Source organism: Mytilus edulis, chromosome 1 (genome assembly GCF_963676685.1).
Source record: "Mytilus edulis chromosome 1, xbMytEdul2.2, whole genome shotgun sequence".
Classification (NCBI taxonomy): domain Eukaryota; kingdom Metazoa; phylum Mollusca; class Bivalvia; order Mytilida; family Mytilidae; genus Mytilus; species Mytilus edulis.
Window position 1 is genome coordinate 84,014,770 of NC_092344.1, and position 15,055 is coordinate 84,029,824.

A 15,055-nucleotide genomic window follows, 5' to 3' on the forward strand; every position below is an offset into this window, starting at 1 on the left:
AATTAAAATTAATTAAATGATGGCAATATATCTATTAGATACTGTAAATTATATTATTTTCATCATTCTTAAAAAAAAAGGTAAACGTTTTGAACTTAACACGCTGCTTCAACTTTAAAAGCATTTATATCTTATCTAACGCTTATGGTGATCCATATGTTTGTCCTAGGATCACGATAATATTGCAAGTTCAAATTTTATTAGCTAAATAAGTGATCATGTGCACCAACAGTTGTTTCAAAATGGCGGATGACCATGAGAAGAAGACGGCTGTACGGCTATATAATTACATTAGATGTATGTTTCATTGTGATATTTTATTCTGATTGGCTAACTGCACATCACGAGTTATTCCGTAAGCAGTTGCATTGCTCAATACAACTTTTCATTCATGATAACACGTGCTCCAACAATAAAGTGCACAGGTGAATTCAATAATAAAGTACTATATAAAATTCGTGTTTTCATGATCATAGCTAAAAAATGTAATTATAAGTATTGAATGCTTCTTTTTGTAACTTTATAGGGTTGTAAAAGCGTTGACCGTGCTTACATTTTTAGAATGAAGCGCGGAATGAAGCGCTTCCGCGCTTCATACAAAATGTACTTCGGTCAACGCTTTTACACCCCAATAAATTTACAAAAAGAAGCATTCAATTCTTAAGTAAAAATTTTCAACAAAACAAATAGTATTACTATCATTTTTGAAAACATAGATGGTAAATAATGAAAGGTACATACCTCCGGCTTTGCATTCATCCACTTGCGTTGCCAAAAAGTCATCTGACATACAAAATCTATGCATCCTTTTATATAGAAGATAAAGCAGAATCCCGCCAAACCATGATTTATTTGCGCTTTCACTGAATTCTCGTGCGTTTAACATATGGTATAATTTTAAAGTGCTTTGTAGAATTCAGTAGTCCGTCAATTATCTTCTCATTTTGTTTGTAGTTTTATATTTAGGTTATGAATGAATGTAATTGTTTCCGAATTTGTTGACAGATTTGTATATGTTGAAATAAATATGTATTTGCAGTTAATACTATTTCAATGATTATCAGAGTATCTATTGATAAAAACGGATTAACATGATTAACAAAAAAAAAACTTAAACAAAAACAAAACTTTTAAATAGATACTATACTAGCAGCTTTGCAACCAAATAGAAATGTGTATTAAAAAAGACAACACATTTAAACTTGTTATTTAATAATAAATGTAATCCGTTTGTAGGACGAAGAACATGCTTCTAGTTCTTTTTGATATATTCATGTACAAATTTCAATAAATATTTTCAACTAAAAAGAAAAACTTTGGTGCGATTTTCTTTGGTTTTTTGCATAGGAACTCGAACCAGGTCCAAAAGTAATGTCATGGTAAATCAGCTATCTCTGTAGAAAAGCAAGCTCGTGTGACATTGTGGTTGACAATGTTGTTACCCGTGTCTGTTAAATTATTTATGTAGGACAAACGGACCGTATTCTACTAACTTTTTAAACATAATAAAATTGGAAATGGGAATGGGGAATATGTCAAGAAGACAACAATCCGACCAAATAGCATAAAACAGCAGAAGGTCACCAATTGGTCTTCAACGCAGCGAGAAAATCTCGCACCCGGAGGTGGCCCTCAGCTACGCATTTAGTGTAACATATATTCGAATAATTATTTTGGTGTATCAATTAATGCAATTCTGTTTCAAAATTTGGCAAATGCTATTTTAAACATGAGATATGAAATTTAAATAATTTCAAAAATACTAAATTATGTCTTCTCATATATACATGTATTAGATATTTCTCGCACGAGAATATTTGTATACTTTTGACATTTCAATCGAAAAATCTTATCATTAAGCAAACTTTATTTAATAACAAAATTTCATATTCAATTTATTATCTTCACTTAAGTAGCCTATTGTCATAATATTTACAATTTCAATATGCATCTTATCAGATGATACGTGTATAAACTATAATGAAATTAATTAAACAAACTTTTTTCCACCATGAAGCATCCATTTCATTTTGTTCTTCTTTCTCTGATAATCTTTCTCAGCTCGCATTGCAATGGTGTCTTTTATTGTGATCAAATAAATGGCGTCAAAGAGTGTGACATAGGAGCGTGGTTACAGTGGAATAGTTGTACACATTCATGCGGAGGGGGGAGCGCTAAAAGGTTCCGAAAATTGTGCTGTTCGCCTAGTTATAAATCTTATAACCAATGTGCCCTTAACTGCAATAAAACACTACCGTCTTTGCAAGAAACAAGAACATGCGGCCAAACTTGTATCCAAGGCAACTTTAACGTATCTATAAATATCTGTCAATGCTCAGGCAATTATACTGGAGACTGTTGCCAAACACTGAAATCTGGTGAGTAAATATTTTATTTATATTATGATTGATGTTTTCAATATGATTTTAATATTTGTATTTTATTTTATCATTGTAGATTATTTTGTTTGTTGTATTGTTATTATCATTGTCTATAAGTTGTTTCAATTGTCTTTCACTTGAGATCACACATATAATGCAGTAAAATACTTCTTTTTTATATTTATTTTTGCAGATATATCTACTGCTACTGTATCAAAGAATGGTAAGAAGTTAACAATATATTTTCTTCGTGTTTTTGTTGCATATTTAGCCAAATTTAGTCACAAAATTAAGACTGGAAATGTCAAAGAGCCAACAAAGCCAAAAAAAATACAACCCCCCCCCCCCCAAAAAAAACCCCCAACAAAACAGCACAAAACCACCAAATGATCTCCAATATAGAGATAATATCCCGTTTGTATATGTAGGACTCTAAAGTGCGATGGGGATGCTAAAGTACGATGGGGACGCTAAAGTGCGATGGTCTACGCTAAAGTGCGATGCCTTCACACGCTAAAGTGCGATGGTCCGCGAAAGTATAGACGTAATAAACGTACTATGGATTATGAAGTGAACAGTCTTTTATACAATATATATATATATTTTATTGTGAAACTACCCCTTTACAACGGGGGCAAGCGCCAGCGGGGTACTGGCACCTGCGTCATCAAACATGCACATCATAGTATTTACAAACAACATTATATGATTGTAGTAAAATGATATAAGATACTTGCAAAAGGCTTTATAAGTCTTATAAATACATTAACGCTAAAATATCATAATAAATTGGTTATTTCGTAAAAGTACATTACAGTGACAATTTCATATGCATAAATACTTTAAAATCTTTCATCCATAAAAGATTAATAAAATCAAACTTAAAACTAAAAACGTTCACACACAGTTCAAGATATTATACATTGGAAATCTTGATACAAACAAAAAATGAACATGCCGAAAGATAAATGTAGAATATTTGATTAACAACTTTAAACCAAATGTCCATGACTTACTCATTTTAAACATAACTGTGCTTTGTCGGCTGAGACAAATCTGTTTTTTTTTTGGGGTGCTGAAAGAAGAACTTGTGTCCTGCAGTCGACTATCTTACTATACAGATACAAAAGTATACGCATAAGTATCCTTTATCCTGTTTTTATTAGAAGCTATCGGATACATCGAAATAATTGTTTATGTAGTAGTTTACCTTCCGGTCCCCGTTAAAATATTGTCGATTTTATTGAAAACTATAAAGTCGGTAAAATAAAAGTACATGTTTTCATGCGTAAATCATAAATTGTCTGCTAAAAAATTAGTTTGTACATTGTAGGAAAATACAACCTGTATTTGTATTCGCTGTGAAAAAAGAAGAAAGCTCGGAGAACATTGCATTTCTCTCATTTAAATTAAGAATGTTTTAAACAAATAAATGTTTCACAATAAAAGATTTGTATTTGTAATTTACAATGACCACGTTAAGGGGAGATATGCACATTAGTGATAGACTGTGTGAGCGGCAAGCTTCATCAATTATCCAATATTTGATACGCCCGAATTTCTTCTTAATTTAGAAACAATCACTTAAGCCTACCGGTAATTATAAAGCCTATCACATATGTTATAAAACCTTGTCATACCGTAGCTTTTGCAAAAAGACTATTTATTACATCCGTGTTCTATAAATTTTTTAGCCCTTTAACATTACCCTTTTGGGCCATCGCACTTTAGCGTGATGAACCATCGTACTTTAGCGAACAAACAGCCGTCGCACTTTAGCGTGATACAACATCGTACTTAAGCGTACTAGACCATCGCACTTTTGCGTGACCATCGTACTTTAGAGTACCATCGCACTTTAGAGTTCTACATATATAACCAACATTAATAGAAAAAAAGTTGGATATCAGAATGACAGATAAACAAACGTCTGGTTTTAATTTGAAATCAAAATTAAAGAATAACCAGAATTATTTGTCATGAATAAAGAAAACTGAGGCAGTATATCTGTATCAAGGTGGGAATATGACAGTGAATATTAAACTGTTTCACTGACAATGGTTTGAAGGCCTTTTTTTGCAGCTATCCAGTTTGTGAAAACAATTGATATAATTCAAAAGTGATGACTATAAATAGTAATTGTCTAAGTAATGTCAGGAAAGCAAGATGTATTAGTATCAAAATTGTTTAGCCTCTTAAGCCTAGATGGATAAAAAAAAACTGAACTTCCAATGTATGACCAAGTTATTTAATGGCATTTTATTGACACAGGTCTTAGTGATGAACCATGTTCATCAATATCAAATATCTTATATTTGTGAAATTTAAACTAAAAAAAGTTAAGATTATACCCTTTTGGGGAGAAGACCCGTAGAATCGCATCTCTGGTTCTGAGAAAAGTCAATATAAAGGAATGTTAAAATGTAATCGGCATTTAATTATTTCAGTGTCGGTGCGGACAGATAGTCGTACATGTAAAAGTAATCCAAATTATAACATGCATAATCTGCATTGTATTCGTAATAGTAAACAGTGGTACACGACCCTTACCTGTTTTATAAAAAGCATGATTTGGGCCTTAAACCACCGAATTCATTTCGGAATCGGAGGATCTTTTCGGTTGAGGGCGTTTCAATTTAACGTGACCGCGGCACTCTGAATTCTTTCTTCAATAGTACATATTATATATTTTTAATATTTACACTTATCCAGTGCTTTCGTATAATAACTCGAATAATTAAAGTGTGTTTTTTTTTAATAAATCATAACATTATTCTGAGAAATACATTTCCATACAGTATACACATGTAGTTATAATTGTATACACATATATTTTCGAAAATAAATACTTAAGCACAGGGTAGATACCAAATGAAGGATAATTAAGGCCATCAAAATCTATGACAGTTCAGTTTTGTCGCAGATGTATTCATTATGATGGAATCCAATGTTCAGTAATCATTGTGAACATTCATAAAAATTAATCTGGATGGTTTTACTATACATGTATAAGGTGGTATTCCGTTAATTTTGCCATAGTTTGCCTTTGCCACATGCATGGACCAATATTTCAACAGACGAAAAAAATCATCCGTTTAGAGGCCAATGTTTATTAGAAAGAAAGAAATTCTCAGTATGTACTGGAGCCGAAATAAAAATGAAAACACAAATTACGTATGTGAGGGGGGGGGGGGGGGAGAGGGATTTTACATAGAAAAAATATCCCTTCTTCTTCAAAGGAGGAGGCAAATATAATAGTAAGGCAGTCACAGTCTTCTAAGTCAGTACCTCAACACATTGTATTTGCAAGACTTTTTCTGCACATGAATTTTTGGTCTAAATTCTCACATTTGTCAGTATTTTCAACATCAAAGATGTATTCAAATTGTAAATATGTGAATGAATTTTAGTATATGTTGGCATCCATATATCATAATAACATGTACCATCATAATAACATGTTCCATCATAATAACATGTACAAGAAAAATAACTGTTACATTACTTTAAATGCCACTGCTGGTGGACGTTTCGTCCCCGAGGGTATCACCAGCCCAGTAGTCAACATTTCGGTGTTGACATGAATATCAATAATGTGGCATTATAAATTTCCTGTTTATAAAACTTTAAATTTTTGTCGAAAAACTAAGGATTTTCTTATCCCAGGCATATATTACCTCAGCCGTATTTGGCACAACTTTTTGGAATTTTGGATCCTCAATGTTCTTGTACTTGTTTGACTTTATAAATATTTTGATATGAGCGTCACTGATGAGTCGTATGTAGACGAAACGCGCGTCTGGCGTACTAAATTATAATCCTGGTACCTTTGATAACTATTTACATCACTGGGTCGATGCCACTGCTGGTGGACGTTTCGTCCCCGAGGGTATCACCAGCCCAGTAGTCAACATTTCGGTGTTGACATGAATATCAATAATGTGGTCATTTTTATAAATGTCCTGTTTATAAAACTTTGAATTTTTGTCGAAAAACTAAGGATTTTCTTATCCCAGGCATAGATTACCTCAGCCGTATTTGGCACAACTTTTTGGAATTTTGGATCCTCAATGTTCTTGTACTTGTTTGGCTTTATAAATATTTTGATATGAGCGTCACTGATGAGTCTCATGTAGACGAAACGCGCGTTTGGCGTACTAAATTATAATCCTGGTACCTTTGATAACTATTTACACCACTGGGTCGATGCCACTGCTGGTGGACGTTTCGTCCCTGAGGGTATCACCAGCCCATTTGTCAACATTTCGGTGTTGACATGAATATCAATAATTTGGTCATTTTTATAAATTTCATGTTTATAAAACTTAGAATTTTTCGAAAAACTAAGGATTTTCTTATCCCAGGCATAGATTACCTTAGCCGTATTTCTCACAACTTTTTGGAATTTTGGATCCTCAATGTTCTTGTTCTTGTTTGGCTTTATAAATATTTTGATATGAGCGTCACTGATGAGTCTTATGTACACGAAACGCGCGTCTGGCGTACTAAATTATAATCCTGGTACATTTGATAACTATTTACACCACTGGGTCGATGCCACTGCTGGTGGACGTTTCGTCCCCGAGGGTATCACCAGCCCAGTAGTGGCACAACTTTTTGGAATTTTTAATTTTGTAGACAAAACGCGCGTCTGGCGTACTAAATTATAATCCTGGTACCTTGATAACTGTTAAACTCACAACCTGTATTTTTTTTAGGTATAGCATGGAAGATCCCATTGATATGTGTTGCTGTAATTGCAGTATGCGTAGGAATTGGAGGACTTATTTGGTTTTTGGTTAAAAGGTGATTATTAGCAAAATAAATTACAGCAAATTTTATTGCTTAATTATTCAGTTTTGTTCAGTTTTGTAACAGTCTTAAATGAGATGATTCCATAAACCGATGGTCAAAATATTTGTCTTCCTCTAATGTAGGGTCTTATGCTTTGTATATTTAACTACAAGTAAACATATATGTATGCCACCTACTATTTTACGATCTTTCCGCATCTTTTATAATTTTCCTTTTACAGATATAAGAAGAACATGAGCAAGGATAGCATACATCCGTCAGATGATAAGGACAGATAAATGAGAAATCATGTAAATTCCGAACTTTGTAGTACCTCTATGCTTTGAGGTGAATTTGTACACAGTTTGATTTTAATAAAGAATTAATTTTAATTGAAATAGAATAAGTTAATTTAAAATATGTTTTTTTTAACAAGAGGGATATTTTTTTCTTAGTTTTATATTTGCACAGGTATCCTTCAAAAGAATGAATAGGGCAGTGTGTATGCTAGACGACAAGCATTTTTACCCTTTTTAATTGAATGCTGTTATTTCAGAAAATCGTTTTGAACATGATTCATTTTTGTCCGTTTTATTGTATTTTTGGCTGATATATGATGGTAACACGTTTATATCTTTTTTTTTAATGCGTGGAAAAATATAATGGTCAGCACAACTGAGTCCTGAAGTCCGGTAGCGGAAACTGCATACTGAAATTTTCGGATGTAGGTACGTCTGAGTGTCCGAAAGGCTTATCGTTGTCTTATATCAAAAGGGATCTCAGTTCTCCCAAGATAAAAAAAAACTGGGTTTGTTGTATATTTTTGTTGTATATTTGACTATATGGAGTTACCTCGTTTCGTGAGTTGTTATTTTCATTGCTGTCAGCATATCTACTTATAGACTAAGGGGATAATGATATTGTCTTGCATTATATACATCAATTATTTTTTATATTTGGCATTTGTCTGTATTTATATCATAAACACATTGTAGGGATTTATATTAGATGCTACTCTAACATCTTATTGTAACAAAACATGGAGCAATGATTTTTAGTGAAAAGTTAAATAACAAAAATACCGAACTCCAAGGGAAGTTCTAAAACGAAAGTCTCTAAGCAAATGGCAAAATCAATCGCTCAAACACACCAAACGAATGGATATTACTGTCGTTATTCACAATTTGGCATGTGACATTTTCTTATGTAGAAACATGTGGATTAAACCTGGTTTTGTAGCTAGCTAAACCCCTCGCTTGTATGACAGTTGTATAAAGTTCCAAGTGAAAGAAGCTCGAACTTTTATGTCTGTTTATTCCGCTATGATATTAACAAATTTCGTATTCGGGTAATTGTAGATGCATAACTATGATTCATTTTAAAATACATTAAAATAAAAAAATATTGCTTAAAACTAAGGGTCCACGTGCGTTGTCAATGAAATTAACAAATTCGTCAAAGGTAAAAAAGCGATAAACAGATCATCAGTGGTAATCTCAACTCGATTGTTTTCTCAATTTCGCCGTACCGACTCAAGCGAGAAAATCAATCTCTTTGAAATAACCAACGATAATTTATAACTATACGGTGTTAGTTTTGGCTTATTGTTAAAGGTTACGTTGAACTGTACCTATTCTGTATCCTTTAGTTTTAATGGTTAGTTGTAACAATTAGAATCATGCCATATCTCCTTAATTATATACAATGAGTGTATGTACCATATGAGTATTATACTTGTTTTGTTTTGATGTATGTTTAGACCAAATACATTTAGGTATTTTCGAATGAATTCTAACTTACTTCCAAGGAACCCACAACTCATTCTCCGAACCCAAACAACACAAGTTACTAGATATATATACATGAGTACAGTATCTGTTAATATGTCTTCGCTAGAGTTATTTTTGAAGCGCCTTTATTCTGTGGACTTTTTCGTCCGTTAGTGAAACATGGTAGTTTGGAGCATGCACCTTTATTTTCTTCTTAGTTATTGAATAGTATTATTTCAGAAACCAACTGCTGATTTACAGTAGTTTTCGTTTGTTTATGTAATTTATACGTGTTTCTCGTTTCTCATTTTTTTATATAGATTAGACCGTTGGTTTTGCCATTTGACTGGTTTTACACTAGTAATTTTGGGGCCCTTCATAGTTTGTTGTTCGGTGTGAGCCAAGGCACCGTGTTGAAGGCCGTACATTGACTTATAATGGTTTACTTTTATAAATTGTTATTTGGATGGAGAGTTGTCTCATTGGCACTCACACCACATCTTCCTATATCTATATACAAACGTATTATAATTTCTACTTATTTTCCTTGAATTGGTGTGAAAGATTTCTCGCTCCTATTCTTTGGATCTTATTGTTATTTTAAGATCGTATAAACCGGAGGAACTCATATAAAATAAAATACATACATGTATTTGCCTGACCCAACTCAAGAGCCTGTAATTCAGAGGTTGTCGTTTGTTTATGTGTTACATATTTGTATTTCGTTCATTTTTTTAAAATTTGAATAAGGCCGTTAGTTTTCTCGGTTGGATTGTGTTACATTGTCATTTCTCGGTCTTTTATAGTTGACTATGCGGTATTGGCTTTGTTCATTGTTGAAGGCCGTACGGTGACCTATAGTTGTTATTAAGTCTCCCAAACAAAGTTTGGAGACTTATTGTTTTTGCTCAGTTCTTATTATTTTTATTATTATTCTTCTTCTTCTTCTTCTTCTTCTTCTTCTTCTTCTTCTTCTTCTTCTTCTTAATGAATATAACTTGAAAACTTTAAGTGATAAACACACACAGTCTTCAGAAATGATAATAGGACAATAAAACAAATCACATGAAATAAAGGGGGAATCCCTGGGAGGTCATCCCCACCCCCTTAAATTTGAGAATATGCTATTATCTTGTAAACGATCCAAATCCCCACCCGTAAACCATATATATTCTTGAATGGGACAATAAAAAAAAATTTAATGATGTAAAAGGGAAGTCCCTGGGGGTCGCCCCCACCCCGTTTAATTTGAGAATGTGCTATTATCTTGTAAATGGTCCAGATCCCTACCCCTAAACCATATATATTCTTGTAGGGGACAATAAAACAAATGAAATGAAACAAAAGGAAATTCCCTAGGGGGTCACCCCACCACCTCTTGTTTGAAAACTTGTAAACGGTCCATATCCCCACCACTAAACCATATATATATCCTTGTATGGAACAATAAAACACATCAAATGAAATATAGGGAGAGTCCAGGGGGGGGGGCTACCCCCACCCCTTCAATTTGAGAATGTTCTATTAATTTGTCAACGGTCCAGATCCCCACCCCTAAACCATATATATTCTAGTAGGGGACAATAGAAAAAAAAGAAATGAAAAAAAGGGAAGTCCCTAGGGGGTCACCCCACCCCCTCTTGTATGAAAACTTGTAAACAGTCAAGATCCCCACCCTTAAACCATATATATTCTTGAATGGGACAAATAAACAAATCAAATGCATATGGGAGCTTTGTTTGGGAGACTTCGTAACAGCATCCTGTTACAATTACTTCTTGTTTTTTTTGTCATTTTGGTCTCTTGTAGAGAGTTGTTTCAAGGGAAATCATATCACATCTTCTTTTTTATATTAAATATGTGTATTGTCCAAATACTCATATGGTCCGAAACATATACTCTATATATGTATTTATAAAACCTTATATATAAGTTTTAATTGAAAAAAAACTTCAAACCTATGATTACGTGTGCATGCAAAACAAATGTCTTGGTAGGGGTCTAAATACAACACAACAACATTTTCCAAAAGACAAAAAAGAGAAAAAGTACATTTTAACAAAACGCATTTGACTTGCACATCGAACAATGGATGCTCTAAAACCCTGCTGACTGTCCTTGACGATTATCAAATAAACGGACCACCAGATGTACTAAAATGGATCTTAATTATTATATTTATACTAACAGAAAGCAAAGGAAAACCATATCCGTTGTTGAACAATTAATGTCTAATCAGTGATGTTATGAATCGGAACGATATTTGGAAAGTTATATATTTTACCTCAATTTAGGATAGACTCCTGATTTCCGAAGCATCGAAATAGGATGAACTGATATAAACTCGAAGGCAAATATATTACATTCATATTTTTTTCGTTTCGGATTGTATTATATTTGCCTTCAGGTTTACATGATCCATTCACGATTAACAGCTCTACAATTTTCTATTCGTGATATGCACGTTCAGTACCATATTAGATACGTGTTGGATATGGAACATCTGTTTTTAAATCATATTTTATATGATCTATGAAATGTAGTCGATTTAAATGATTATTGCATCACAAGCCTATTAATAATGGTAACTCTTGGGACTTTTCGAAATACGATTTGTAAAATTCTGCATACATGAAATATATATGTAGGACTCAAATCTATGGTGGGTTCCAAATCTATGACAGACTCCTAATCTATGGCAAATGTGACTTCATGTCATCCCAAATCTATGGCAGATTTTTTACTATCCTAATCTATGGCAAGTTTTGTAATTCCCTAATCTATGACGGATTATTGTTTCCAAATCTGTGGCAAGTGGTGTGCAAATGGAAAAGAATGCAGTACATATACGACTATAATGACTTATCTTAAATAAGTGGAAATGTACGACGACGGGAACATGTTTATAAACACTTGTGAAATAAACACTACATAATGGTCAACCAAAATATTTCGTGAATAATAAATTCATATAACTTAATACAGACTAAAAGATTGAAATGATGTGCTTTGTAAAAATACACATTTTTTAAATTTGTGCATGGTACCTATTTATCTCATTCATTAAACCAACTAGTTAGTCCCTAAACAAAAAAGGCAGTTTTTGTTTATACAAAAACAAAAGACAAATAAAAATTAACAGTTTGAATTTTCACATAATGTTATTTCATCGTTAATACTTTTTTTATTTGATGACAATTTAAATCAAATTGGTATTTGGTAGTTTGATCTTTCACATAATAAGCTTTGTCAGCCGTAAAATATTTATTATAAATCCTTTTCTAAAATATCTGGTTCTGTACACAGCGGTGTCCTTATTCATCGCGAGCTTCGGCCGTTACAGCACATTTCGAATAAAAGGTCACAGCTTCCTTTAAATCATCCGCACATTATTGTCGTGAAGGATTCATCTGGAATGGTGTTCAAATCTATGGGTTCCGCCATCGTAATCGGCGGCGACGATGTAATACAGCGTTATTCAATTGTGATGTTATGAAAAGATCTGCCATAAACTTAGAGAAAACAAAAAATCTGCCATAGATTTGATTTGTTTGCCGTTTGTAACGTCACAATTGCCATAGATTAGGAATCTACCATAGATTTGGAACCCGCCATAGATTTGAGTCCTACATATATGTAAAAGTCAATAAGGACACACGTATTTGTATACCATTCCACTTACACTGTTATATTTAAGATTATATGAAGATGCATCAGTTTTCAATGCATATTGTTATATAATGCATAGTTAATAGATTTCAATGTCATGATTTTTCTTTTGTAAGTGGATTGTCTTTGTTAACACTGTTTTCCTTGTTTTGAGATCAGTCGATTTATATTGTAGGAAGACATAGTTTTAGTTTAGGTTTGCTATTGTTCGGATGAGTTTAATTGCGCATAATTTTGTTTTAACATATCTGAAAAATGTAAAATATATTAAAACTTGTATAATCCTGAGAAAATTATAAGGGAAATATTGCCAGATGTTATTTATATTGGCCTTTTCTCTGGAATTTCCGATTATGACAATTTACTCGCAATTCAATTTTTCTTATTAGATTATAGTGCGTTCAAGACTATCAAAAACAAAAAAAATAAAAAACAAAAAAGTATCATTGGAATCAAATTATTGATACCACGAAACGATGAATGAAATACAAAATGCATATTTTAGTGATCAACTGTATGAATATTTGTTCTGTTGTGTCGCGTGCTTCCTACAATGCTCATTTTTTTTATAATAGTTCGTAGGACTTTTCAATATAGATATATATTTGGCCTTGGACATTTAAAAATACTAAAACGTAATGATCTATCAATGACTTCCTTGTTGGTCGTCCTTATTATGATAGTTCCTCAGAATACCATTCAAGAGAATTCAATGTTGTTGTTTTTTAATTTGAACGCCAAATCAAGTTTTGTCATGATTATCAACATAAATAATCAGTACGTAACGGAAAATCTATGCCGATGCAAAGGAAAATTTATGAAACTTAACTATTCTAATATAATCATGTATGATGTAGTTTGGCACTGGATTTTTCATATATTCTAATTAACCGACGGAAACGTGAAAGTTTTTCTCATCTGATAGAAAGCTGTATAAACTTTATTTCTATTTTACTGACGATGGTTAAATCGCTTTGGAATCTTTTGAGTTTAATAAAGATAGCGAGTTTTAATAGCTGACAATGAAAGTCATTGAAATCTGTCAATGTTGTTTTAGACAAATGAAGTTATGGTTTTATTAATTTTATAAATTAACCAAAGTTCACCTCGAAGTCAAATTGTTTGTTGTATACACCATTTTTTAAAAAGCGAAAATAGTACAAGTAGATGTATAAATCATCATATAAAAAGCCTAATTCTTTTATGTCACTTGAAACTGCAGCATACGTGTCTCTTGCATTATGTATGTGCACCATCAGAATCCCTGTTAAATGCAAATTATATCTATTAGTTGAGTGTGGTTAAATGTGCTGTCCATTATGGAGTTTCATTTCATATTTTCTATACTGTTTATACCATTTATTATGATTCCGATGTAACAGGTTCACTTATATCTATATGGAAAATCATTTTAATATCAATTATGTTACAAAACAACTGATAAGAAAAGATAATACTATATTATTTAATAAATAAATGAGGCTTAACAACTATATAACAGGAAGTTAATTCTTATTTGTCTAAAACTTTGGAAAATTCCAAAATTTAACTATTCAACTAGCATTGAATAGAGTTTAAATTATCATAAAGACTGGATGTTTTGACTGTTAACGCAAAATGTACATGTACACAGTATATTGTTTCATTATTATTATACAAACTGATATCACGTTTAGCCAGACTGGTAAGTAGAGTATTTTGTTTAATTATTCTAAGGTGATTGGAATCTTATGTGGATTATCAAAAAAACTTCTTGTCGTCATATAACATAACATTTTGGATATTTTCGTATTTTCTTTCTTTTATATTGTATTAATGCAGTCACTTCGAGTAAGAACACGATGAAGTGATACAGCAATGTTGCTTAAGAAAATATCGATCAAAGGATCATATGTGGAATAAAATGTATCTCGACTTTATCTCATATAAGGGCGGTTACTTCGAAAAGAGTGTTGCCGAGAAACTCCCTCTCAATGTCAGTAAAATTTGACAAGAATTCAACTTAAGACTCATCGAACTTTAAAGATGTAGCAATCGTGTACATATATCAATGTCTTCCAGCTATGTCAATACTTCGGTGTTGACATGAATATCAATAATGTGGTAATTTTTTTTTATAAATTTCCTGTTAAAAAAAGTTTAAATTTTTCGAAAAACTAAGGATTTTCTTATTCCAGGCATAGATTTCCTTAGCCGTATTTGGCACAACTTTTTGGAATTTTAGATCCTCAATGCTCTTCAACTTTGTAATTGTTTGGCTTTATAAATATTTTGAGATGAGCGTCACTGATGAGTCTTATATAGACGAAACGCGCGTCTGGCGTACTAAATTATAATCCTGCTACCTTTGATAACTATTTACACCACTGGGTCGATGCCACTGCTGGTGGACGTTTCGTCCCTGAGGGTATCACCAGCCCAGTAGTCAACACTTCGGTGTTG

At 32.4% G+C, this 15,055-nt stretch overlaps 1 long non-coding RNA gene across 1 annotated transcript; it reads left to right on the plus strand.

Annotated features, from left to right (window-relative positions):
* Window positions 1–664: 664 nt before the first annotated feature.
* On the plus strand, window positions 665–7,497 carry LOC139493006 (uncharacterized). Its single transcript, XR_011656898.1, has 3 exons — window positions 665–733; window positions 7,100–7,187; window positions 7,417–7,497. It is a non-coding gene; the product is annotated as an uncharacterized lncRNA (long non-coding RNA).
* The last annotated feature ends 7,558 nt before the right edge of the window (window positions 7,498–15,055 follow it).